The sequence below is a fragment of the Balaenoptera borealis genome, assembly GCF_965194805.1.
Source record: "Balaenoptera borealis genome assembly, chromosome: 11".
In the NCBI taxonomy this organism is placed as follows: domain Eukaryota; kingdom Metazoa; phylum Chordata; class Mammalia; order Artiodactyla; family Balaenopteridae; genus Balaenoptera; species Balaenoptera borealis.
Genome location: NC_138868.1, coordinates 100,128,536 through 100,156,139, shown reverse-complemented (window position 1 = coordinate 100,156,139; position 27,604 = coordinate 100,128,536). Strand labels below are relative to the sequence as shown.

General features: G+C 47.2%; 1 protein-coding gene across 4 annotated transcripts in view; it reads right to left on the bottom strand.

The window, feature by feature from the left end:
• GRIK4 (glutamate ionotropic receptor kainate type subunit 4) overlaps positions 1-27,604 on the bottom strand; it is a 456,420-nt gene that overhangs the window by 218,843 nt on the left and 209,973 nt on the right. Inside the window, exon 1 of one of the 4 annotated variants that reach the window (XM_082339801.1) lies at positions 7,818-11,536. The exons of the other annotated variants lie outside the window; for them this stretch is intronic. The gene's annotated coding sequence lies outside the window, so the exon portion shown is untranslated. Of the gene's footprint in view, positions 1-7,817; positions 11,537-27,604 lie in introns of those variants that run through there. 4 annotated transcript variants of the gene reach the window in all.

The following is a 27,604-nucleotide window of genomic DNA, read 5'->3' as shown; positions in this document are numbered from 1 at the left end:
TGAATGCATCAGTATTTATACCCATTTTCCCTCCTGTCCCAGGGGAAGAGACCCCTCACCTGAGCAAGGCCAATCCTTCTAGCAATATTTTAGATCCCACCCTTTCCTGCTCTTCCCGTGCCTTCTCTCCACCTTCCCCTCCCTCCTCCCCAGAATATAACATGTTCTCATTTTTCCCATGTAAAGCACTCTCTCTCTCTCTCTCTCTCTCTCTCTCTCTGTCTCACACACACACACACACACACACACACACACACACACACACACACACACATTCCTCCTTTGACTATATATCTCCTAATTGCATATCCTGGTCTATGGACCAAGTCCAGCATCTGGACCAACTCCTTTCTTGACCTCCTGAGCTTGGGTTGGATGCCCTTTCCCACGAGCCACTGTTTTCTGCCCTAATGTCCATCCTGACCCTTAAGCATTGCGTGGTAATTGCCCACTTACTAGAGGATAGGGACTATAGATCTCCTCTTGGGATCCCCAGTACTTAGCACAGAGCCTAGCATGTGGCAGGTACTCAACAAATGCTGTTAAAGTAAATGAATGAACAGAAGCCAGTGACAGCACAATATTAACAATATTCATCATCCCTACCCCCAGGAGCTAAAAAAAAAAGGAAGGAAGAAGCTTCAATCAGCCTTGGCATCATCAAGGTGAGCTAGTTAGTTGTCAAGGTTCCTAATTAGATTTGTCTTCTTGCTGCCCTGATGAACAGGCCTAGAGAGAAGTGAGAATGGCCAGGGGCTGGTGGGGCAGGGGGGAAGCATAGCTCAATGAAAAGAACATATATTTTGACACAGTCTGAACTTCTAGGTTCAACTCTCTGCCCCACCAATACTAGCTATGGAGCAACTCTGGGTCAGCTGGTCTCTCTGAGCCTCAGTTTCTTTACCTATAAAATGGGTATAATGGTAATGGCACGATCTTTGCCTTACTATCTCACAGGGTTTGTGAGAAACAGTGTGTGTGTGTGTGTGTGTGTGTGTGTGTGTGTGTGTGTGTGTGTGTGCGCTCTATGAACGGTAAAGTGAAACCCAAACATTGTTTAATATTGCTGTGATTTCTGCTCTCTTTCACTTCCAGCTCCAAACCAATCCCCACCACATGCTTGCTTTGGCCTGAAATTATCTGCTCCAGAGACAAACTCTCATTGCATACCAAAATGCATACACAGGATGAGGAAAAAAACCCTGAAATTCATTGGAAAGAAAGTACACCCTGTAAGCCAGTCTCCAGTGGGACTGGCCAAAGGCAGATCCTTGTTAATTATAAAGGATGGAGCAAGGTCAGAGAGGAGACACACCCTGGTACAGTGACAGGACTGGAAAAGAGTTTGCCACTCAAAGAGGGAACACATCTTCAGAAAGGATGGCTGGAGCCAGAAGCTGAACTTTGGTTGACTTCCCAGTTTACTTGAGGGTTAGCCCTCATTAACTTTCACTGTGTGGCATAAACAGATGCTGGGAGTTGAGGTCGTTTCATCATGCCACTGTCACCCGGGTGGCTCTGTGCCACAGAACATGGAAAGATTTGTGTCTGTTTGTTTTGGATGCCATGCCTTTGCCATAAAGGAGAATCATTCAACTCCTCTAGTTTCCCCTATTGCACCCATGGGGGCTGCAAACCTGGTGAGCATTTCAATGACTACTTCCTGACTGATTGCAGGTACGCCACAGGGTCCAGCACCAAAAGTGGGGGCCCCGTCTTCAGGAAGACCCTGCTAACATGCACAGGTTTTGGTGTTACCTGGAAGTGAGAGGGAGATTCCTCAGCCCATTGCCACAATTTTCCAGGATTAATTCTTTAACTGGTGTATTGGTGAAGTTGGTAGGGCATCAGGGCAGTACCCAGGCAGGAAGAAGGGAAGAGCATCCCAGGAGTGGTTGATGGAGGCTTTGGGTGTCATGAAGCACTGCAAAGATATCATGATGCTCACTGTCTATAATGCAGCCACTGGACTTCCTGCAGACCCTCAAAAGGACCAGGTTCTCAGTGAAGGACACTGAGGTTGACTCCCATCCACTCCACCCTCCCTCACTGTGTGACAGTGACATGGCTTAGGGCTGAACCCTCCTCCAGGAATGAGTTCTGATCAATCTAAAGGGGGGTCACCATACTATGGCCCGTGGGCCAAATCTAACCTGCCACCTATTTCTTTTGTAGGGGTGAGGGTGTGGCGGGGGGTTGGTATGTTCCACAAGCTAAGAATGGTTTTGACATTTTTAAATGGTTGGGGAAAAAATCGAAAGAAGAATATTTTGTGACGTGAAAATTACATGAAATTAAAATATTAACATCCATAAATACAGTTTTCTTGGAACACAGCCACGCTCATTTACTTACGTCTTGTCTGTGGTTGCTTTTGTGCTACAAAAGAAGTTGTAACAGAGACCATAGGGCCCACCTCTTACCAGTGTTTTTTACTTTTCTTGCAAGAACCCAGACTAAGCTGGTCAGAGCCAGGCATTCCCCTGCGACGCTAATTACTTCAGGGTGGTTATGTGCTCCAAACTGGCCCAGTAAGACTTGCAGAGTCTGCCTGGTTCTGCAGACAGACAGTGAGAACTCTGTCTGGTTCTCACTCTCCTGCAAGACTTGAAAAAAATTGCTACTAATAGCCCACAATATAAGGGGGAACTGATCTCAGGATAAAGCTGTTGCTGTGGACACTGGAGTGGACAATGGGAAAAACCCATGTGCCCGCTGCCACCACTGAGACACTACAAACAACCAGCGACGATGCCCACTCCACCTCCAGAGAAGGCAGCTGTGGAAGCCAATTCATTTTCTTATCCATTAAGTTGCTTCGGTTTGGTTTTCTGTTACATGCAGCCAAAAGCATCTCTCAACTCTGGCCTTTAGAACATACTGTTCCCTCTGCCCAGAAAGCTCTCGTCTTCCCATCCCTTGCCCAGCTAATGTCTACTCATCTTTCAAGATTCACAACAATTAGCAATGTCCTAGGAAGGCCATCTGTGACCTCCTAGACCAGGGGATGCCCCTGTGCTGCACACCTCCCCATCCACAGTGCTCTGGACTTGTCCTTTTGTAACACACATCACATATCTATTATGAAGTGTTTACCTCACCCTCCTGGCTAGTCTGCCTGCTCCATTATGGCCAAGACCAACCATGTTAATTTTGCTTTCCACTGTATCCCAAATGCCTAATACAGTACCTGGCAACTAGGTGCTAACTAAACTGCATAAAGGACGGTGGCAGGGGCGCTCGAGGTGCCTGTGGCTGCGGCGCTGAGGTTGGAGCGACTGCGTGTGTGCTGGCTGCTTTTGTGGTGGCTGCGGCTGGAACTGGAACATTTCCCGAACAAAACACTAAACTTACAGAAGAATGCAGTCAAGTGATGGCTTTTTCTTTAGAATCTGAATATGGAGGCCATGGGAACAGATGAAGTTGCCAAGCTAAAAACTAAATTTATATCTGCCTGGAACAACATGAAATATACCATGGGGCTGACAGGGTCTTGGTGCTCCAGCCTGTTGTCAGGCCTGAGCCTCTGAGGTGGGAGAGGTGAGTTCAGGATATTGGACCACCAGAGACCCCCAGCCCCACGTAATATCAATTGGCGAGAGCTCCTCCAGAGATCTCTGTCTCAACACTAAGACCCAGCTCCACCCAATGGCCAGCAGATTCCAGCAATGGATGCCCCATGCCAAACAACTAGCTAGACAGGAACACAAACCCACCCATTAGCAGAGAGGCTGCCTAAAATCATACTCAATTCACAGACACCCCAAAACACACCATCAGACGTGGCCCTGCCCACCAGAAAGACGAGAACCAGCCCCACCCAACAGAACACAGGCACCAGTCCCCTCTACCAGGAAGCCTGCACAGCCATTGAACCAACCTCACCCACTGTTATTGGGCAGACACCAAAAACAATGGGAACTATGAACCTGCAGCCTGTGAAAAGGAGACCCAAAACACAGTAAGTTAAACAAAATGAGAAGACAGAGAAATATGCACCAGATGAAGGAGTAAGGTAAAAACCCACCAGACCAAACAAATGAAGAGGAAATAGGCAGTCTACCTGAAAAAGAATTCAGAGTAATGATGGTAAAGATGATCCAAAATCTTGGAAATAGAATGGAGAAAATAGAAGAAATGTTTAACAAGGACCTAGGGCTTCCCTGGTGGCGCAGTGGTTGAGAATCTGCCTGCCAATGCAGGGGACACGGGTTCGAGCCCTGGTCTGGGAAGATCCCACATGCCGCGGAGCAACTGGGCCCGTGAGCCACAACTACTGAGCCTGAGCGTCTGGAGCCTCTGCTCCGCAACAAGAGAGGCCGCGATAGTGAGAGGCCCGCGCACCGCGATGAAGAGTGGCCCCCACTCGCCGCAACTGGAGAAAGCCCTCGCACAGAAACGAAGACCCAACACAGCCAAAAATAAAAAAAAAAATAATAAATAAATAATAAATTAAAAATTAAAAAAAAAAACAAGGACCTAGAAGAATTAAAGAACAAACAAACAATGATGAACAACACAAAAAAAGAAATTAAAAATTCTCTAGAAGGGATCAATAGCAGAATAACTGAAGCAGAAGAATGGATAAGTGACCTGGAAGATAAAATAGTGGAAATAACTACCACAGAGGAGAATAAAGAAAAAAGAATGAAAAGAATTGAGGACAGTCTCAGAGACCTCTGGGACAACATTAAACACACCAACATTCGAATTATAGGGGTCCCAGAAGAAGAAGAGAAAAAGAAAGGGTCTGAGAAAATATTTGAAGAGATTATAGTTGAAAACTTCCCTAACATGGGAAAGGAAATAGTCAATCAACTCCAGGAAGCTCAGAGAGTCCCATACAGGATAAATCCAAGGAGAAACACACCAAGACACATATTACTCAAAGTATCAAAAATTAGGGCTGCCCTGGTGGCACAGTGGTTGAGAGTCTGCCTGCTAATGCAGGGGACACGGGTTCGAGCCCTGGTCTAGGAAGATCCCACATGCCGCGGAGCAACTGGGCCCGTGAGCCACAGCTACTGAGCCTGCGCGTCTGGAGCTTGTGCTCCGCAACAAGAGAGGCCGTGACAGTGAGAGGCCCGTGCACCGCAATGAAGAGTGGCCCCCGCTCGCCGCAACTAGAGAAAGCCCTCCCACAGAAACGAAGACCCAACACAGCCAAAAATAAACATAAATAAATGAATTAAAATCTTAAAAAAAAATTAAATACTTTAAAAATTACAAATACTTAAAAAAATTAAATACTTTAATTAAATAATTAAAGAAAAAATATTAAAAGCAGCAAGGGAAAAGCAACAAATAACATACAAGGGAATCCCCCATAAGGTTAACAGCTGATCTTTCAGCAAAAACTCTGCAAGCCAGAAGGGAGTGGCAGGACATATTTAAAGTGATGAAAGGGAAAAACCTACAACCAAGATTACTCTACCCAGCAAGATCTCATTCAGATTCGATGGAGAAATTAAAACCTTTACAGACAAGCAAAAGGTAAGAGAATTCAGCACTACCAAACCAGCTTTACAACAAATGCTAAAGGAACTTCTCTAGGCAGGACACACAAGAGAAGGAAAAGACCTACAAAAACAAACCCAAAACAATTAAGAAAATGGTAATAGGAACAAACATATCGATAATTACCTTAAATGTAAATGGATTAAATGCTCCAACCAAAAGACATAGATTGGCTGAATGGATACAAAAACAAGACCCATATATATGCTGCCTACAAGAGACCCACTTCAGACCTAGGGACACATACAGACTGAAAGTGAGCGGATGGAAAAAGAATTCCATGCAAATGGAAATCAAAAGAAATCTGGAGTAGCAATTCTCATATCAGACAAAAATAGACTTTAAAATAAAGACTATTACAAGAGATAAAGAAGGACAGTACATAATGATCAAGGGATCAATCCAAGAAGAAGATAGGACAATTGTAAATATTTATGCACCCAACATAGGAGCACCTCAATACATAAGGCAAATACTAACAGCCATAAAAGGGGATATATGTATACATACAGCTGATTCACTTTGTTATACAGCAGAAACTAACAAAACATCATAAAGCAATTATACTCCAATAAAGATGTTAAAAAAATAAATAAATTGCATAAAGACCAGCATTTCCCAGCTTCTGTTTAATGGAACACCAGCGTCCCACTGGTTATTAGGGAAGACACCAAGGCATTCTGATTTATTTACATCCATTGTAGACCAAGTAATATCTGATGATTATTTTTAGCTGTCCCCCTTTTCTCTGCAATGGTTCACTCCAGGGTCCTGTATGGGTTATATTTTTAGATATAAACCCGACTATTAAGTTTCCAGATCTGACATTTAAATAATTCTGAGAAACAAAGCTAAGCCATTGTCTTTCCTACACGATTTCTCAGAGACCTGACGGCAGTGCTGGGCAGTGCTGAGGCCCTGACTGTGTGCTGCTAAGAGGGTAATGTAACATGTAGCACTTCCCAAACTTATTTGATGATGGTCCCCTTTTCTCTAAACCAGTAATGCCTTACTGACTGCTCGACTTTTTGTGGGTTTTTTTGTTTGTCTCATTTTTTTTTAATTTGAAATGCTGGCTGAGAGCCTTTGGGAAAAGACAAATGCAGAGGCAAAGCATTAAGGGATCCTCAGAAATCTCTAGCCCAAAGCAACTAGTTTGCTAAAGTGCTCCAGAAACACAGCTATTAGGCACAGGGGCCCCGCAGGTGCTCAGGATGGGGATGCGAGGCAGTAGCCAAAGGTGGGTGTGGGGTGAAGGGGAGGCCCACTGTCTGTTCTATGGCACGATGTGCCGCCCCTGCTCCCTGTGTGGTGTGAGGGGCACAGATCACGTTGCTTGAGCCTTAAGGGATGCACGGGTGAATGGATCCAGATGGGTCCCCTGGAGGTCAAGTGCAGTCCCCGCCTGGCATCTCGGTCCAACCTTTACTCCTGGGCTGGGAGCTAAAACTATTCCCGAAGCTTGAATTGCAGGCTATGGAGATAATTCTTCTGGTGAGGTGGGGCCGCAATTCTGCACAATTCCCCTTTGCTGGCTGTGATATCAGTCTCCATACTGTCAATTTCATAAACTGTAAGGAATTTACAAAGTCACTCATTAAGGTCCTGCCAAGGAGAGCTCCTGAGGTGCCTGAGGCTGAGGTTCCCTTCATGTTTTCTGAATGCATCAAGTAGTGGGTGGGAGTGGAGGAACCCTGCCCCCAGAATTCCAGAGGGAAGGAATCCCATGGATTCCACATTTCCCCCATCCAAAGTCTCCTCCACAGACAAGTGGGACTTGGTAACAGCCCTCTGATGACTGAAGAGGGAGGAGGACTGGGGGCTTCCTGCCCCAGAGGGAAAACCAGTGTTTAAATGTAGCTTTCTTCCTTTCTGGAGCCCAAGCCTTATTTTGGAACCCCCAAAATAAAACAGAGAGGTCTGGGAGACTGAGGTTTCACTGCTTCCCCCTGACTCCAGGAGCTCTTCTCCCGTTTATAGCTCTGGAGGTGGACAGATTCTCCAGAAAGAGAGATTAATAGTTACTGAGGCCTCCCTGGGCCTCACACCATCCTTGGTATTTTCCGTATGTTAAGTAGTTTTTCCTCCCAAATAGTGACACAGTTTCCCACATTTTACAGGTAAGGTACCTGAGGCTCAGAGAAGCCAGAGGACTTGTCCAAAGACAGAGCCAGAGAGAAATGAAGCTGAGATTTGTCTAAAAGCCCATGCTCCTTCCAGTAGGGAAGAAGGCCACACCACCTTCTGGAAAGCCCCAAAGCAGAGATGAGGCCCAGCAGACAAAACCCGCTCTGACCTACCTGGTGGCCCTCTCCATTCTGCCCATCAGAGGCTGCTTTCAGGGGTCTGTTGGTATCTCTGCAGGGCTGGTGGCTCCTGATGGCCAAGGACGTGCCTCCCATGGCCTCAGGGGTCCCCCTGGGAGCCTCTCCCCTGCTGGGAGAGGAGCCAGCCCCCTCTGAGGCTACTGCTGTGCCACTGATAAGACCAGACTCTCTCGGGCCATTGAGCTGACGGGCGTACATTCGGTTCACTCAAGGGTGAATCCTGTACCTCCTTCAAGAGCAGAAAAATCAGCTCCACTGAACTGTGTTCTCAGGCAAGAAATGAGCAGAGCTCTGGCTGGGCTGTCTGGCCGCAGGTGTTTGATGCAGTGGGAGACAAAGGTGGGAAAGGAGCTGAGTTATCTGGGCTGCAAAAAGCCTGTGGGAAAGCTGCCAGCGGCCTGGGTCCCAGCCTCAGGGGATGGGAGGGCTGGACACTCCACGGAACTTGCTTCCTGCCTGTGGGGGAGGAGTCTTGGGGTCAGAATCTGAGCTGTGTGCCCACTGCAGACCAGTGGAAGATCCATGGGGTGGGACCACAGGGGTCCATCTGCATGAGGGACTGAGGATCCACAAGAGAGGATATTTGCCCTGAGAGAAAAGGGAGTAATGGTAAATTTGGTTTAAGAATTTAAGAAAAACTGGCAGGAAGAGAAATGACTTTGAGTCCAGCGTGGCTCATGGACCTAGCCCTGCCCTTTGGGCCAAATACTCGAGAGCGTGAAACAAAGAACAAGCCAAAACAGGAGAGAGGTTTTCTTTAGGATACTGAGCTTATAAGGCAGCCCTGTTTCCTTCCCTGGGCAGCAGAGGGTACACAGAGAGGATGGGGAACATTATATCCACATCAGGACACCAAAAAGGACTTGAGGGTCAGGAGTTAGAGATGGGCTTGGAGCCACCGGGACTCACGGAGGGTCTGAGGTCAGGCTGGGGGGGGGGTCCCAGCCATTTTGCTGGAGATGGGGGCATAAAATATAGAGTAGGCATACACAACAAATGTTTGAGGAATGAAAATATACCTTCAAATATACCGTTCCTCAGGCTGGTGTGGCCTGGAGAGCCCAGGGTTGCAAAAGCAATGCCACACACCGGTCTTGGGTAGAGCAGGTGACAAGCGGTTTATCATCTGGGGCCACCAGCATCATCCCTGTCTTAGGGAGGGCGCCAAGTTTACACTGCTGGGGTCAGTCGGGTCTGGAATCCAGTACATAGAACAGAGCTCTGTGATGCTGGAGGGAGCTCACCACTGTCCTAATCCCAATCCCAACAATTAACGATTGTCACCTTGGGCAAGTCACTTAACCTCCCCAAGTGACAGTGACGATAACAGTTCACCCATCAGTTTATCATGAGAATTAGAGATGATGAAATGTCTTGGGCCCCACAGGGAATGACAGAAGGATCCAAGTCAAGAGCCCTCCCAGGGTGAGGGGCTAAGGCTCCCACATCTCTGTTAGCATAGAAATGAAAGCCACTGGGGGCTTGAGGGGCCTTCAAAGCACTTTATTTTCCTAAATAGTTTTCACTGCTCATTTGCATAGTAAACCCTTTTCTAATAGCAGAGTTAGCTCTTCCTTCCCCAGGGCTCTGCCATCAGGGCTCAGCCCACTGGCTAGATGATACGTTTGTTTTCTCCTCACTGCAGACTCTGGGCTGCAAAGGCAGGCTTTGCCCTACTCACCCTTCTATTTCCAGGGCCTGGCACAGTTCCTGCCACAGACAGTCTCAATAACTGTGTGTTGAATGGATGGACTTTGAACCTCTACCCTGACCAATTCCAATTCCAATTCCAAACTATCAGAGTCCAAATTAATGAGGTTTCAGTGTAATTAACAATGACATTTTTTTCGCAATTCAGATTCAGATATCTTTCTTCAAAGGACATCATCAAGAAAGTGAAAAGACAACCCACAAAATAAGAGAAAATATTTGCAAATCATAAGGGACTTGTATGTAGAATACATAGAGAATTCTTACAACTTAATAATAAAGACAAATAACCCAATCAAAAATGAGCCAAAGAACGGAATAGATATTTCCCCAAAGATCTACAAATGGCCAATCAGCACATGAAAAGATGCCCAACATCATGAGCCATTAATGATGAAATACAAATTTGAAATACAAATCAAAACCACATGAGATAGGACGTGCAGAAGAAATACATGGCCAGTGGGAATGTAAAATGGTATATAGTCCGTTTGAAAAACAGTTTAGCAATTCCTCAAAAAGTTAAACATAGAATTACCATATAACCTAGAAATTCTACTCCTAGTTATATGCCCAAGAGAAGTGAAAACATATGTCCACACAAAAACTTGTACACTAATGTTCAGAGCAGCATTATTCATAAGAGTCAGAAAGTGGAAAAAACGCAAATGTCCATTAACTGATGAATGGATGAATAAAATGTGGTATAGCCATCCAGTGGAATATTATTCAGTCATAAAAGGGAATGAAGTACTGATACGTGCTACAACATGGATGAACCTTGAAAACATTATGCTACGTGAAAAAAGCCAGGCACAAAAGGCCACATATTATATAATACTATTTGTATGAAATATCCAGAGTAGATAAATCCATAGAAACAGAAAGTAGATCAGTGGTTGCCAGGGGCTGGGAGGGATGAGGAGATTAAGGAGTGAGAGCTAATAGATACAGGGTTTCTATTTTGAGGTGATGAAAAATATTCTAAAAGTGATGGTGGTAATAGTTTACAACTCCAGATATACTAAAAACCACTGAATTGTATACTTTAAATGGGTGAATTGTCTGGTACGTGAATTATATCTCAACAAAGCTGTTTAAGATAACAAGACAAAACAACAGACCAAAAAAAACCAGATGAGTTCCTTTTCCTGACATCTAACTCGCAAGCCTCTAACTTTGGAAAACAAGGATATGAGTGGGATCTTACCTATCGAATCCTCCACAGCACCTAAAACAGGGCTGGAGGTAGAATACCTACTCAAAAAATATTTCTGGAATTGAAATGATGACCAATTAGTCCAAAATGAAAATAAGGTATGTAGCCTCTCATTCAAATTCAAAATCATCAGGGTAATCATCTCCTGACGTCTGGAGGGGACTCGCTGACCTATTTCAGTTTTGTCTAACCACAACTGGTTAGGATGGGTACGGTCCCCATTTTACAGAAGAGGAAATCGAGTGCCAATGAAATTAAAGGATTGGTCCGAGGTTGCAGTTAGCGGGGAACAATGGTGCAGGTGGTTGGACTCCGGTGTTCACGACCTGTGTTACTTCTCCCTTCCCTAAGCAAAGCTACCCTAGCTTACCTCCCCCCCCCGCCCTGCACCCCACCTTGTGTCTGAACACCCTGCTCACCAGGGCTTGCCATCTGCCTCTGCTGCCCAGCCTCAAGCCAGAAGCCGCTCAGATTCACCTCCACTGGCTGAACGCGGAGCAGGGCTCAGCTGAAGCACTTCCGCTCTGGGGAAAGCTGGGCAAAGCTCCAAGAGCTCTCCTGTCTTCTCCAAATCACCAACCCTGCGCTCAGCCTCTTCCCTGCCAAGGACGTGGTGGGATGAGCAGGGCCACCTTGAGTACAAGTGCCCCCCGAGCTGAGTACCCCTGGTACTCTCAGGCCAACTTCCCTGGAGGCTGCAAGATGCAGAGAGCGAGGAGGGGGCGGGACCGAGGAGGCGGCGGCGGCCCCTGGAGGGCATCTTCTAGCCCAGGCCCGCAGTTCTTCCGCCTCCGTCCCAGGATTGGGCGGGACGTCCTCTGACCTCACCCTGGAGGAGAGGCTCAGAAGCCTGCTGTGTGTCACCAGTCTCTGCCATGTTTTGTGCCTTGGCTGTGCAAACAGTGACAACACGTGGCCCTTTCTCCCCTCTTAAAGGACCAGAGAGCAGAACAAAGGAGAAGCAAGACAGGTAGAGTGAGCTCTGGACAGGGCACAGGTGTGGAGAGGGGAGGGGGGTAGTGCAGGAGGTTGCATACCAGTCCTGGCCCCTCAGCGAGGCTGTGTGCTCCCTGCTCCCCCATTGCACAGAGAAGGTTAGAAGGCATCATCAATTAATGAAAGTGGGAGAACTTTAAAAGCAAATTTAAACTGATGACCTTTTTAAGGGTCACTCAAAGGCTAACTTTGCTGAGCTATCCATGATTATGAGAAGACCTGCCGGGCCCAGGAAAGGAGCAGATCTCCCCACTTCCTGCCCAAACTCAGATTACTTCCGCCTTTGCAACAACTCTCAGACCGCGGACCGGCCCCACCCTGGCAGGCTGTGTGACTCTGGACCGATTATCAGATAATGTGGCAGGGGGGCTCTGCTGAGGATGACTCCCCGTGCAAAGTTACACCCCGCTAATTACCACAAAACTCCACCAGGAGAGCTGTTGCTTCATTTTCAAGGACCTCACTCACTAAAACGCAGCGGATTTTAAATCAAACTCTCCTGCTTCCTGACTGAGTGACCTTGGGCATATCTTGGCCCATCTGAGGGAGGATCTTTTCCTCCTTTGTCATAGGAAGTTGGTCATCTCCTCTTCACAGGTTGTGGGGAGACTTCAGGGTGAGGGCCAGGGCTTTGTGGGGCATGCAGCGTCCCTGGGGAGAGGACCCTGTCACCCTGCAGGGAACACTGGGCATCTCATCAGCGCCCACCCCATCACCCTCAAGTAGGGGTGCTCAAAGTGTGACTTCCCACCCCCCAGCTGCATGCTGGAGGTCAGATTCCTGGGCCCCAATTCTGACAAACCACATCAGTCTCTGAGATGGACCTGGGGACCTCCACTGTGACAAAGCTTCCCAAGGATTATCCTGCTTACTCAACATGGAGAATTGCTGTTCAGAAAGCACAGAGCCTAGCCCCGAAGTCTGGCAGGGCTGGGGAGGGAGGGGAGAGACCCTTCCAGAAAACATGGGAGAAACCTGCAGAACTGCATTCTGGTGGAACACAAGGGCTGCTTTTATTGAGTCCAGGCAGCTGCCCTGCTGTGTCTCTGACCTGCCTGCTTCCTCTGGAGCGGTAGCCTGAAACCTGCCCCTCCCCCACGCCACCCTGCCCCACACAGAGCCTTGCAGGGAGGGCTCCTGGGGACTCTAAGAAGAACTCAACAAAGCAATAATAACTTTCCCTTCAGAACACAGGCTTTGGGAGTCCGCTTGGCAGCTTCACCAGCCCATTCATTTTATTTATTTTATTTCATAAAGCTATGGATAGGACTTCCTATGCAAATGACTCCCAGATGAGATGCAAATTGGGATTCAGAGCCAAGAACCACCGCGGGTTTTGTTTTTCCTTTCTTTCTTTCTTCTTTCTTTTTTAATTGCAATAGCACTGAGGCATCTCCTACCTGGTCCTCTGCCCTCTGCTCAGCGGCCTCCTGGCATGTGCTTCCCACAGGCAGCCACTCGGCAGGGCGCTGGTCCCTCCTGCCAGGCACCAGCTCTGAGCTTGCCACGGGAGAGCTGGTTAACTGTGCTCAAGTAGGGGGCCTGCGTGGTGAGCAAGCCTGTGGGCCCTGCCAAGGTGAAAAGGCACCATCCCCTCTCCACCGAGATTCTCATCCTGGAGTCTTCCCACCCTTCCTCCTCTGCACACAAGGCAAATCCAACACAGGTATGTTGCAAGGACACCTCTCTGCTAAACTTGTACACTGCAAAAGCCTTGACTGCCCATGTATTTATTTGAGGCCTAAAGATCTAAGTTCAAATCCTGACACAACAACTAACCAGCTGTGTGACTCTGAGCAAACCACTTAATTTGTCTGAACTTCCATTTCATCATCTGTGATGAGGGTAACAATGCCTGCTTCCTGCCTTGGTAAAGATTACATGGAATCATTTATCTAAAGTACTCAGTACAGAATAGCTGATCAATAGGTTATGATAGTATTTTAATAAAATGGAACATGGAGTACCCCACTTTGAGGAGCTTGTGCTCTAGAAGACAGAATAACAATTGCACCAAAAAGAATAAAATACCTAGGAATAAACTGAACCAAGGAGGTGAAAGACCTGTACACTGAAAACTATAATATGTCAAAAGAAATTGAAGACATGAAGAAATGGAAAGATATTCCATGCTAATGTCCATAGTACCTAAAGCAATCCACAGATTCAGTGCAATCCTTATCAAAATCCCAATGACATTTTTCACAGAAATAGAACAAAAAAATCCTAAAATTTGTATGGAAACACAAAAGAACCCAAATAGCCAAATCAATTCCAAGAAAAAAGAACAAAACTGAAGGTATCGCACTCCCTGGTTTCAAATTATACTACAAAGCTATAATAGTCAAGACTGCATGGTACTGGCAGAAACACAGGCACATAGATCAACGGAACAGAATAGAGAATTCACAAATATACCCATGCATATATGATCAATTAACTTACAACAAAGGAGCCAAGAACATACAGTAGAGAAAGGAAAGTCTCTTCAATAAATGGTATTGGGAAAACTGGACAGCCACATGCAAAAGAATGAAACTAGACCACTATCTCACACCATACACATAAATTAACTCAAAATGCATTAAAGAATTGAATGTGGGCTTCCCTGGTGGCACAGTGGTTGAGAATCTGCCTGCCAATGCAGGGGACACGGGTTCAAGCCCTGGTCTGGGAAGATCCCACGTGCCACGGAGCAATTAGGCCCGTGAGCCACAACTACTGAGCCTGCGCGTCTGAAGCTTGTGCTCCGCAACAAGAGAGGCCGCGATAGTGAGAGGCCCGCGCACTGCGATGAAGAGTGGCCCCCACTTGCTGCAACTAGAGAAAGCCCTTGCACAGAAATGAAGACCCAACACAGCCAAAAATAAATAAATAAATAAATAATAAAAATAAAGGAATTCCTTAAAAAAATAAAATAAAATAAAATAAAAGGGCAGTCTTTAAAAAAAAAAAAAAAAAAGAATTGAATGTAAGACCTGAAACCACAGAACTCCTAGAAGAAAACATAGAAATATGCTTTTTGACACTGGTGTTAGCAATATCTTTTTGGATCTGTTTCCTCAGGAAGGGAAACACAAAAGCAAAAATAAACAAATGGCATTACATCAAACTAAAAAGCTCCTACACAACAAAGGAAACCAGCAACAACAACAAAAATAACCTACCAAACAAGAGAAGATCTTTGCAAACCATATATCCATAGGTGGTTAATAACCAAAATATATAAAGAACTCATACAACTCAACAACAAAACAACAAACAACACAATTAAAAAATGGGCAGAGAATCTGAATAGACATTTTTGCAAAGAAGACATACAGATGGCCAACAGGCCCATGAAAAGATGTTCAACATCACTACTTATTAGGGAAATGCAAATCAAAACCACAGTGAGATATCACCTCAAAGCCATTGGAATGGCTATTATCCAAAAGGCAAGAAGTGGGAACTCCCTGGCGGTCCAGTGGTTAGGACTCCATGCTTTCGCTGCCTACCTGCCGAGGGCCTGGGGGCTTCAATCCCTGATCCCCCAGGCCACACAGCGTGGCCAGAAAAAAAAAAAAAAAGGCAAGAAGTAACAAATGTTGAGAGGATGTAGAGAAAAGGGCATGTACACTGTACACTGTTGGTGCACAGCCACTATGGAAAAGCATATGAGGATTCCTCAAAAAATTAACAGTAGAACTACCATATGACCCAGCTATTCCATTTCTAGGTATTTGTCCAAAAAATACTCCTTTTTCCATAGCAGCATTATTCACAATAGCCAAGATATGAAAACAACCTAAATGTCCATTGACAGATGAATGGATAAAGAAGATGTGGTGTATATCTATGTGGACTAAGCCATTAAAAGAAGATGAAATCCTGCCATTTGTGACAACACAGATGGACCTTGAGGGTATTATGCTAAGTGAAATAAGTCAGAGGGAGGAAGATAAACATCTTATGATTTCACTCATATGTGGAATACAAATAAATAAATAAATAAATGAGCAAACAAAACAAAACGAAAACACACAGATACAGAGAACAGACTGGTGGGTAACAGAGTGGGAAGAGGGGTAGGGGAAGGGCAAATGGGTAAAGGGGGTCAAGTGTATGGTAATAGATGGAAACTTGACTTCTGGTGGTGAGAACGCAGTAATGTATACAGAAGTCAAATTAGAATGTTGTACACGTGAAATTTATATAATGTTGTAAACCGATGTTACCTCAATAAAAAAATTTCTTTTAAAAATGAAAGGGAGAGGTTTCTAATCTGAAGATCCCTTTTCACAACTACAGAAGGGTCAGCGTGTACTAAGCCCACATCTCAATTTTTTTTGAAATCAGTGAACATCTTTTTAATGCCTACTGTGCCTAAACCACCAGGAGAAACAAAGAGCCTCCACCCTCATGTTCAGGAGCTTACCCCGCCCCTTTGCACAGAGCGGTACCAGCCTAGGGGTCAAGAGCATCGCATCCTGGTCTCAACCCTGCCACAAAGTAGCTGCGTGAACTCCAGCAATTCACTGCCCCTCTCTGCCTCAGTTTCCCTGCTCGTAAAATGAGGCAGCCACTCCAGGACTCGGAGGCTCTGTCCAGTGCTAATACCAGACGCTCTACCCAACCTTCGGCCTCCCTTCTCTCCCCCAGCACAACCGAGAAAGCATGTTAACAAATGGCTCTCGCACACGCAGTACACCAACCCTGACCTTGGGACCCACTGCCAGATTGATTTCTCTTTTTCATCTGTCAGTAAAAAATTAATACAAGTAAATTTTAAAATGATTCTGAACCTTTTCGCCACCCCATCAGCCCTCCCGTGGAATCACGGCAAGGATGCCTTAGTGAGGACACCCTATTTCAGATCTGCAGAAGACTGTGATGGTGGTGGAGAGGGTGGGGAAGTGTGGGAGGGGGCAAAAAAAGTACCAGGGGCCAAGCACAGATATGATTCTGCCTACAGAAATCTCAAACCCATGCAGCTCTCTCATCCCTGCTTAAATAACCCACCTCAGTCGAAAATCAATTTCCATTCCTTAGAGGTCCATAGACAAAGGAGGAGCTGGAGGCCTAAAAACTTGAAAATAGCCATAGAGCCAAGGCAAGTGAACTAAAAATAGGAATCCACTAAATTTTCAATCCAGGTGATGGGTGGTCAATTCCACATACGAGGTTGTTTGATTAAGAAGTTCTCAAGCTCTTTTGGTCTCCATTCCCCACTCAACTCCCAGGACACACACCAATGGTACGGACTGCTCAGAATTTGGTTAAAGGGCATTCACATTTTCCTGAGAAAAATAGGGATGCTTTGTCAGAGGTACTGGGGAAGAAAGGCAGACTTCTATAACAACCCCAGCAGGTGGAAGGCTGCAGCTTGCCCAGCCTCTCCTGCTCCCAAAGGACCCTGGAGGACTCTCTGTCTGGTGGTTTCAACAGGAACCTTATCTTTTTCATGTGAAGAGCTAGAAGATATCTATGAGATATTGAAATTCCCAGATGTGAAATATTACTGCCATCATCATAAGCGCTGACAAATATTAACAGAGGGGTCTACAGTGGGTAGCGGACACTGTGCCATCCATTGTGGGGCGTCTCAAAGAACAATAACCCATGATACCAATCCCCCAGCAGTTCATGACATAGGAGGGGGGACATAACAATTAATACAAAATAGAAAATAAGTGACAAAGTGCCCAGGAGAGAGAAGCAAGGCGCTCCGAGAGAGTCCCAAGACTTGAGTTCTTACCCTGGTCTGCTGCCGGGCAAACTTGGAAAGGTGATTCTCGGGGGTCAGTTTCCCTTTGACGAATGAGAGTATGGGACCAGATGATTTCTCATGGTAACCAGGGAGGGCTTGACAGAGGAAACAGGTTTGGGGTCCTACTGAGAATGATGAGTGGGAGTGAGGGGGAGGGGAGGGCATTCACCAGCGGGAGAGAGCCAGATGCAAACACAGAGCCAGGAAAAAACAAGGCACATTTCATTCACTCATCTGTCATTCTCTTCACCAACTATTCATCACTCTCCTGTGTGCAGGTGCCTTCTAGACACGTGGGTCCCAGCCATACGGTCCCAGTGCGTGGGGGAAAAGAGGGGACATGGAATCTGTGGATTCCGGTGCCACCACGCATCTTCTTACCCAAGACACGTACCCAATTCTCTCTTCTCTCTGCAGACGCTGGGGCCTGCTTCTATCAAGGACAGGTTTAAAGGTGATAAATAAAAGCAAGGAGAAAATGAGGTGCGAGAAGAAGACAGAATCAATTATTCCAAGCAAATTAAAAGTGCTCAGCAGGGGGTGGCAGGAGATGGAAGGAGGAAGGCGGACACTGGGGTGGTTTCCAGTGGACCCGATAGCCACGCACTTGAGGAGGCTGAGGAGGGAAGAGGGATGACCTGTCAGCATTTCCTGAGACCACCTTGGAGACACACAAACACCCCAACCAGGCTTTGGAGGTGAATGGAGAGGCCAAAGCCTGGCCCTCGAAGCAGAATCACATTCCCCGATGGTGCTTCTTAGAGAGGATATTGAATTAGCTACAATAATCCACACAGGTGCCTGGCGCGGGGTAGCAGTGATAAGCTTAATTAAACCATTTAGTTACTGGATCATGGGCTTGGGTTATAGTCAAGTTCATGCATCTTGTTAAGGATTCAAACCCACATGGCCCTCACCCTGGGTCTTATGTGAAAAGCATAGTTGGAGAGGGTGAGGCTTGAGAACTAGGGGGTGTGTGTGTGTGTGTATGTTTGTGCACACAAAGATTTTGTACCAAGCCCTGTGCCCACTTCTGGAAACTGTGCTAAAATTCTGATTAAATTATCTACAATAATGTTCTCAATATTAACCACAATACTAAAAATATTACCAGCAATACTTGGCTGTGCTCAAAATAAATCACTAAACCAAAGTATCACAGACAGGAATGGTGTACAGCACCGGGAATCCTGGCAGCCTAACTTCTCGCCCCCTCACACAGCCTGCCCCATATTGTTCTGAATACTGCTAAAGCAATTTCCAAAGCTTAGCTATTTGTCTGAGTTTCTCAAGAACCTCAAACCACCTTATCACTCCTGACTCTACATCTAGGTAATCCATTTATGGGGTTTGGGACTTTTTCCATCACTTCCTGGCCTCCTTCCAGACATCTTCACTGCCTCTAACACTGACTTGGTTTGTCACAAACCCTCGGAGGGGAGGAACCCGTGGCGAGTCAAGGCAAGCCGGGGATGCGTGGGGCTCGCTCGGAATGGAGGCTGCCCAGGGCCTGTTAGGACGCGCAGTTAATCAGCTTCCAACTAATGTCAACCAACGAGCAGCAGATTAATAGGATGTGCTGAGGAAGAGCCTTCTGCTTGCCCACTAATTGCTTGTTTACATAACTGACGAGCATGGCACTCATTAGGGGTTGTTAGCACATCAAGGCAGCAGTACTAACTGGGAAAGCCCTGAGTTTGTGGACCTTAGTTTGTCGTCCGAGTCGGGCAACAGCATACACAGCAGCTACTTCAGGGGTTCTCTAGCCCACAGAGCTGCCATGTATTGAGAGCTTACTCTGTTCCAGGCATGTTACCCCAATTAATTCCATAGCAAGCCTGTGAGGAAGGGATTATTATCCCTTTTTCAGAATTGAGGAAACCCTGGCTCAGAGAGGGTTTACGTGATTTACATAAGGTCACACAGCTTACCCGTGGCGGAGCAGGGATTTCAACTCCACAGCATTAACCACTCGGTTGAACTGTCCCCCCCCGTCAACACCTGCCTTCATACATAGTGACGTCATCAATGCAAGAGCCGTCCGCATTGGAAATTCCAGAGTGATGTGCTAAGAGAAGATGAGAAAATCCATGCTCTGCCCACCTCTCTTCTGAGGAATCTGGGATACCTGATGATGGCAGAGACCTTTTCGTCTGATGCTTGCAACTCCTGAATATTTCTTGATTTCTCCAGAGTGAGACTGAATAAAAATGGGAACTTTATGTCACCTGTCAGGTAAGTGCAAGCTCCTCCCAGTCTGGTATCTAGGACAGTCCCTTGGCTCCCAAGGTATTTTTTATGCCAGCACCCTGTGTTCTGTGTCCTTGGTTTCTGAGAGCACAGAGCCTTCCCCTCCTGGCCAGGACACGGGTTTGGAAGAAGGCTCAGTTTGCTCTTCTCATGTTGCTCCCGTGACTTATGTATCTACCTACCTACCTGTCCTACCTACCTATCTACCTACCGGTCCTACTTACCTATCTACCTACCGGTCCTACTTACCTATCTACCTGTCCTACCTACTTACCTGTCTTACCTGTCGGTTCCACCTACCTATCTACTTACCTGTCCTACCTACTTACCTATCTGTCTCATACTCTATCTAAAAAGCAGCAGAGCACCTCTGCTTAGGTGTACCAAATCAGATGGATGTTCTCTGGCGAAAGATGCTACTGATCACAGGTTTGAGCCTCTTACACAATTGTGTCACCTTCAAATCTTCAGAAGGGGAAATTCTGGCTTAGAGAGGTTTCATAACTTTCCCAAGGTCAAAAAGCAAAGCGAAAAAAAAACCACACATCTGGGGCTTCCCTGGTGGCGCAGTGGTTAAGAATCTGCCTGCCAATGCAGGGGACACGGGTTCGAGCCCTGATCCGGGAAGATCCCACATGCCGCGGAGCAACTAAGCCCGTGCGCCACAACTACGGAGCCCACGTGCCACAACTACTGAAGCCCGTGCACCTAGAGCCCATGCTCCACAACAAGAGAAGCCACCGTGATGAGAAGCCCACACACCACAACAAAGAGTAGCCCCTGCTCACCGCAACTAGAGAAAGCCCACATGCAGCAACGAAGACCCAACGCAGCCAAAAATAAATAACTTAATTAATTAAAAAAAAAATACACATCTCTCCTTTAGGTCCTAGGACTCAGCACTGTGGTGGAGGCTTGGGGAGGCGGGGGAATATTTCGGTCAGTTTTAAGTAAACCTCAGATTCATTATTAATAAAGACACTGACATTTAAGTAGTGCCTTCTACTTTACAAAGCAATATTACAAGAATTATAATATTTAATCCTTATGAAAACTCTGTGAGGTGTGTGTGTGATGGTCCCCATTTCACCCAGGAAGAGGTTAAAAATTGCACCTGAGTCCTGAGTTCATCAGTGGCAGAGCTGGAATCCCAGGGCTGGTCTTGGACAGCAAGTCCCAAGTGCCTCATGCATCCTCAGTGCTCAATGGTAGCTGTTATCATCACCAGCCGAGGTAGCAAAGGGGGTTATCACTAACCTGGAAACCCTCCCAGGTCATACCTCTGACATCGTCAGTGGGGATGGGGCTTAATGTCCCATGTTCCAAAACTAGCTCCACCTCCTTCTCAACCTTTGTCCTGGCCCCTAAATAAGCAAAAGCACCGATTTCCAGAAAGATCTTTCACAATTTTGCCTACCTGTCTGACATCATGAGAATCCATTTGATCTATGGGGCAGAGGTTGTCAGATCTCATTTTTCAAGGTCAATAATGTTCGGTTGATTCTAATTTAAAATGTTCACACCCTCTGACCCAAATCTTTCACTTCGAGGTATTACTCTCCAGAGACACTCCTGCAAGTGTGCAAAGACTCTGGCACAAGGATGGAAACAACCCACATGTCCTTCAAAAGGGGAACATTTACTTAAATGATGGCTATTCATATAAAGGAGAAGCATTCCACTTTTAAAAAGAAGTATGCAGATTTATATAAAATGACATGGAAAGCTGTTCATAATATAGTGAAAAAGGCCGATTCCAATACACTATGTATAGAATGATCCCCTGTTTTTTTAAAGAAAAAAAGGTACAGATTTTTATAGAAAAAAATCCAGAGGAATGTTCATCCATGATGGTTAACTTGGCAGGTGGGAGAGAGGGAAATTACAGGACTGGGGAGTAAACTTTCTGGAAGATGCCAGTGGATTCTGGCAGGAATTGCTCCTCTGTCTCCACTGTTTTCCCTCCAGCTGTGACAAGGACAGAAGCTTGAGGCTTCTCCCCCACAGTCATATCTGGACATCAGTAAAGACGCTGTGGGGAAAGTCACTCCCATTTACATCCCTACTCAGTTCCCTTTAGTCATCAAGTCCCATCAGATTCAGAATGAAATCAAACAATAAAACTGAAACACAAAGTTATTTACCACTGTGGTAGGATTGGGCCATTCTTTTCTATCAACTTCCTAGCCCAGAAATTGTCTTTTAAATGGATAATGATGATTCTGAGGGTACAATTATTACCTCGAAACCTCACATTTTGATATATCCAAGGCTGTTCTCTTATATAAATAACAGTTATTATTGTAAAGTGATATTTTCCCCTGCACTTCCAAAGTGTGCCTGCAGGAGACGGCAAGAAAATGGATTCCATTAATATTCCACTTAGAATGGTTGCCTTTTCCAGCACTAACGTCCACACAAATCTCCTCTGAGTCTTTTAGACAAACGCCATCCCTTCTACCCTGCACCGCCCCACTCCCTCTACCCGTTTCTCTTCCTCCTCTCTCACCTCCTCTTCCCCAGAAAAAGACTCTCCATCCTCTGGTTGGTTAGTCAGTGGCCCCGATGAGGCTGCCACCTGCATTGCCCAGGTCCTGGCACAGAGTTAACGTGGCTGATATTATGCTCGTCACCGTGTACAGCCCCGCTCTCCCTCCACCAGCCAGGGAACGAGCCTTTCAGCATTACTTTCCTGACTATTTAGTACTAATTAAAACCCCCAAGTAAAATGCGTCAGCAACAAAAAGCCCAACTGGCTGACATGAGCCAGGGACAGTGGTGTCGTGGGTACAGCTGAGCCCAGCATCCAGGATCGGGGGGGGGGGAGGCCTGAGCCCCACAGCTTCCTGCACGTTCCCAGCCTCCGTGGAGCCGGATGGAGCTGGGCTGCGACAGACACCTAACAGCCTCATTAACGCTCCCGCCAGCCCCGCTCCCGCTGGAAATTGTGTAGGTTGTTGTTATTAGGAAGTATTTATAAAAGACTCTATCACGGCAAAGTGCTTTACAGTCATTTCACGGGAGAGACCAGGGTGCCGGGAGAATCAGACTCCATGCTATCGCTGTCACCGTCTCTCGAGTCTTGCTGAGCACCTTCAAGGACCAGTCCTGTCATTCTGTGCTGTAACCCGAGATCCCGGCTGCCCTCCGCACACCCCCTATGCCGGCCTCGCTGGACCAAATCATTACAGAGAAGAGACAAGTTCACATCTAAAGAACTTTCATCCACAGTAAACTGTTTCATCCCTGCCACAAGCTTGAAAGGTAGGGCAGATCTGACTGCTCCCGTTTCATAAATGGGACAATTGAGGCTCAAGGAGGTTAGCTAACTCGTTCAAGGTCATAGAGCTAGTTAATCAGATAAATATTTATTGGTGCTGCACCTCATGCTGGGTCCTTTGACACATCATCTTTGCAACAGGAAATGGCAGAGCTAGGATGAGAGCCCAGGCCTTCCTCATGCGAATTCCAGGATTCTATTAGACCCAACATTTCCTCAGTTCCTGAGATGAGATCCCATCTACAGGTTCCCAAATCAGGCTTGCTCCTCTGTGTGCCCAGGTAGTTCATACACGCTTCTACTGCTGCACCTGCACTTCTACCACTGCACATTTACAGATCTAATCTCCTCGGAGCCCGAGAACTCCCCCAGGGCAGGGGCTGCTTCTTACTCCGCTTTCAAGCCCCAGCATCCACTACGATGCTCAGTGGGGCTCAATGGGTTCTGGTTGTTTGAATGAACGAATGAATGAAGAGCAAGGCAATGACTACCTGTTGACGTGAATGTGTGTGTGTGTGTGTGTGTGTGCACGTGTGGAGTGCATGCGTGAGCACACGTGCATATATAATGATACCCGTGGGAACAGAAGGAGGATTCTGTCTGACCTGAAAGGTTAAGCTCCCCTCTGTGGCATTCACATGAACAGAAATTCCCCCTAGGAGGGAAATCTGCATGTTTGTTCTTTGCAGAAAGGCAGGATGGCACCATGGTTAAGAGTACACAGCTGGTTCTACCACCTTTTAGCCATGAAACCTGGGGCCAGTTTCCCAACTTCTCTAAATCTCCCAATTCCTCAACTGTAAATGGGGGCGCTGTGACTGGTAGGTAAGTTAATGCACGCACACATTCTGAATGACCTCCTGCATCTGGTAAAGGCTCAATGCTGGCAATTGTACCAGGGAGGGGAGCACAGCAGTGGGGCTCTGGAGCACTTCCCAGAGCCCTGCCCAAGGGGATGTGTCTAGGCACGTGCCCCGCACACCACCTGTGGCCTCTGAGGCCACACCTCTGTCAGATGGTTAGGTCCCTGGCCCAGCTGGCAGGCCCAGAAATATGGGGTGGGACAGGGTTGGGCATCTCAGGGCAGTCCCAGCCCTTGAGTTCACATAAAACCAAAGGAAGATGCCATCTCCATGGAAAGGTGAGGGTGACATGAGACAGTCCACAATCAAAGCATTTAGCAGAGCACACGACCGGGAGAAGGGTGAGGGGTCCACTGCACTTTACAGATGCACTGAAGTTCTCACAGGGAAGGGGACTGACTGATGGGCAGGAGGGAAACTCACAGGGCTCCCATCCCTCACCTGTCGCTCAGCTCCTGACACAGTGGCTGAGATGATCTCCTCTGGACCCACCCAGGGAGGCCTTTTGGGCCAGGCAGATCCCAGAGATAACTACAGTGATCCCAGGTCACCAGGCAATGTTGGATCCCTTCCCTGGAAGGGCCCTTGCCCTCTCCCCGTGGGGGCTCCGTCGAGGTGCAGTGCATGGTAGGCTGAGTCCCAGCTGCGACGGGGCCACGGGGCAGCTGCAGACGACGGGGGGTCAGCACGTTCCTGGGGGGATGGCCCCGTCCCTGCCCTGACTCTAGCTGGAGGCTCAGCCACTCCTGTGTGTTGGGGGAAGGCAGGGCTCAGAGCTACTGCCATGGTGAGAGGCCAGCTGTGATTGTCCCGGGTGCCCTTGGTCTTCAAATCAAAAGCAGCTGTATGGACGGCATATGACTTTCCCAGGGGCCTAACGACAACCCACTCCTATGCTCAGGTATAAGAGGTTTAGATTCTAGAGTCGAGCCAGGCTCAGGTATTTTATTAAAATTCCCTGAGGCTAAGAGTGGGCTCAGAAAGGGGAGCAAAGGGCAAGCTACACCTACCAACCTGTGATGCCAGATATCGGGTTGAATCTGCACAAGTTCAGCCAATCATTCATGTAGTCCAGATCCCAAGCTGTTCAGTGTCATGCAAACCAGCCATCTGCATTTACCAACTGCAGACTTTGACCACCAGATGGGCTGTCCTGGTGGACAAGGCCGGAGCACACGTGAGGTAAGCTGGCTGGAGCACAGTCCTACGACACGGGTCCTGGGTCCAGCCCATGTGCGATCCTGTGAGTGTGATTCTGCTTATAGCCACAAAATTCACCTTCAGTTTAGGCCTGCCCCCTAGATATGAGACAGGCATGTGATTGGGCCAGTTCAGTGTAAATGCATCACAGATGCTAGAAAACGACCGCATACGCGTAACTGATGCTGAGCATTGTTACCTGAGGACAGAGGGATATTAACAGAGAGAGAGAGAGAGATGGATCCATTATCTTTTTCATCCTCCAAAATGCCCCGCAAAGCAATGTAGAAGTTTGGTTCCAACATATACTGAACACTTTGTCTCAGAGAAAAACAGAATGGAAGAGAAAACTCTAGAAGCAGTAGAATTTCTCCCTATGGGCTTCAGTTTTCTCATCTACAAGATCATCTCTGGGGTCCCTGGCATCTCACAACTCCCTGGGCGGCAACGGTCCTAATGTGCAGATTTGCAGGATATGGAGCAAGGCTGGGAGGAGGCCCAGGCTCAGTCTCGCAAAAATGTCTTAAACTCCCGACAGAGAAGGCAGTAAAGCCGCGGACCTACAGGAAGCTTAAGGGACCAGATCAGCTAAAACTGGCCCCACCTGGGTGGCAAGCCCAGCTATAAGCACTTTGAGGACACTAATCCATGCATTCTTTTTTTTTTTTTAATTTTTATTGGCATATAGTTGCTTTACAATGTTGTGTTAGTTTCTCTTGTACAGCAAAGTAAATCAGCTGTACGTATATATATATCCCCTCTTTTTTGGATTTCCTTCCCCTTTATGTCACCACAGAGCATTGAGTAGAGTTCCCTGTGCTATATAGTAGGTTCTCATTAGTTATCTATTTTATACATAGTAGTGTATATATGTCAATCCCAATCTCCCAATTCATCCCACCCCCCTTTTCCTCCCTTGGTGTCCATACGTTTGTTCTCTATGTCTGTGTCTCTATTTCTCCTTTGCAAATAGGTTCATCTGTATCATTTTTCTAGATTCCACAGCCAGGACATGGAAGCAACCTAAATGTCCATCAACAGAGGAATGGATAAAGAAGATGTGGTACGTATATAGAATGGAATATTACTCAGCCATAAAAAGGAGAGAAATTGTGCCATTTGCAGACGTGGATGGACCTAGAGACTGTCATACAGAGTGAAGTAAGTCAGAAAGAGAAAAACAAATATCGTATATTAACGCATATATGTGGAATCCAACCCATCGCATTCCTGCAGAAACTCTATGAGGTGGGCGCTATTACTACGTCCACATAGCTGAGGAACCCAAGTCTGGCTCTGCATCACTCTGCCGTCCTGCTAGGATACCTCTGCTCCTGGGCAAGGTGGGTGGCTACACAGTGGGGTCTCTAGCCTCAGTAAACAAACACGGGTGAGGTTGGGGGACCGGCAGGTGTAGATCCAAGGCTCCAAAGCTCCTTTCAAATTGCCAGGCTGCTCTGAAGAGGGCATCCAGCCTGCTCTAAAGCTACTCTGCTCCAACTTTTTGGCTCTGATCTTTGAATGAACAAAAGGGTCTCCTGTTCCTCTATGTCAGCAAGTCTGAGCCGGCTCCCCACTGGCTGTGTCTCCAACGTCCTGGCCTGTGCAGCGTCTGGGCCCTCCTGTCTCACCCAGATGAGAAAGGGCCAGCCGTGGCCGACCTTTGGAGGGAAGAATGGGGAGAATTTGTTCTCTTGGCTTTGCCAAAGCAGAGGGTGATGGAGATCAGCAGTCTTGGCTGATGGTGCTTTGATCTGACTGGCGTCCACTCAACAGCTGGCTGTTGTTGCCCACAAGCCTGGTGCCCCCCTGCCCTTCAGGCCCTGCTCACCCTGCATGCGAAACACAAAGCTGGCCACCATCAGCCTGGTCTCCTCAGCATCCTGCGCTGGCCGCAGCAGAGTGGGGGTTGAGGCTGGGGGGAGGGTGACGGATTTCAGCAGAAGAACAGGCCATGCAGCTCGTCTTCAGAACAGGGTGCCCGTGCCACGGGGCTGGGGAGGGTTGCCTTCCTGCCTGGCACTAAGACGGCTCAAGGGCTTTCCGGACCCATCCCTCAGCCCTGCCCCCTTTACACCTCTCCAGATCCCCCTGAAGCCGTTGTTTTTACTCCATCTCCATCCCACTTTCCATTCTCACCTTCACCCACCCCACTGGGCTGGGTTTCGTCCTCACCACTCCAAGGCGGCTTCCACTAAGCTCTTGGAGCTTCCACTCCAAAACAGCTTCCTCACCACTCCAAGACAGATGTAGGTCCCCAGTCACCTACATCTCATTGAAGCCCATGGATAATCTTCTATCTTCACGGTATTTAGTCTCTCAGAAGCATTGACCAGTGAACTCATTTACTCCACCTTCACATACTTTCTTCTCTAAGCTCCTGTCATATCTCACACACCTGTTTATTCATAGCTGTCGTTTTGTCTTCCTGCCTCAATGGCTCCTTCTCAAATGTCAGGTACCCCCAAGATTCAGTCCCGAGCCATCTTCCCA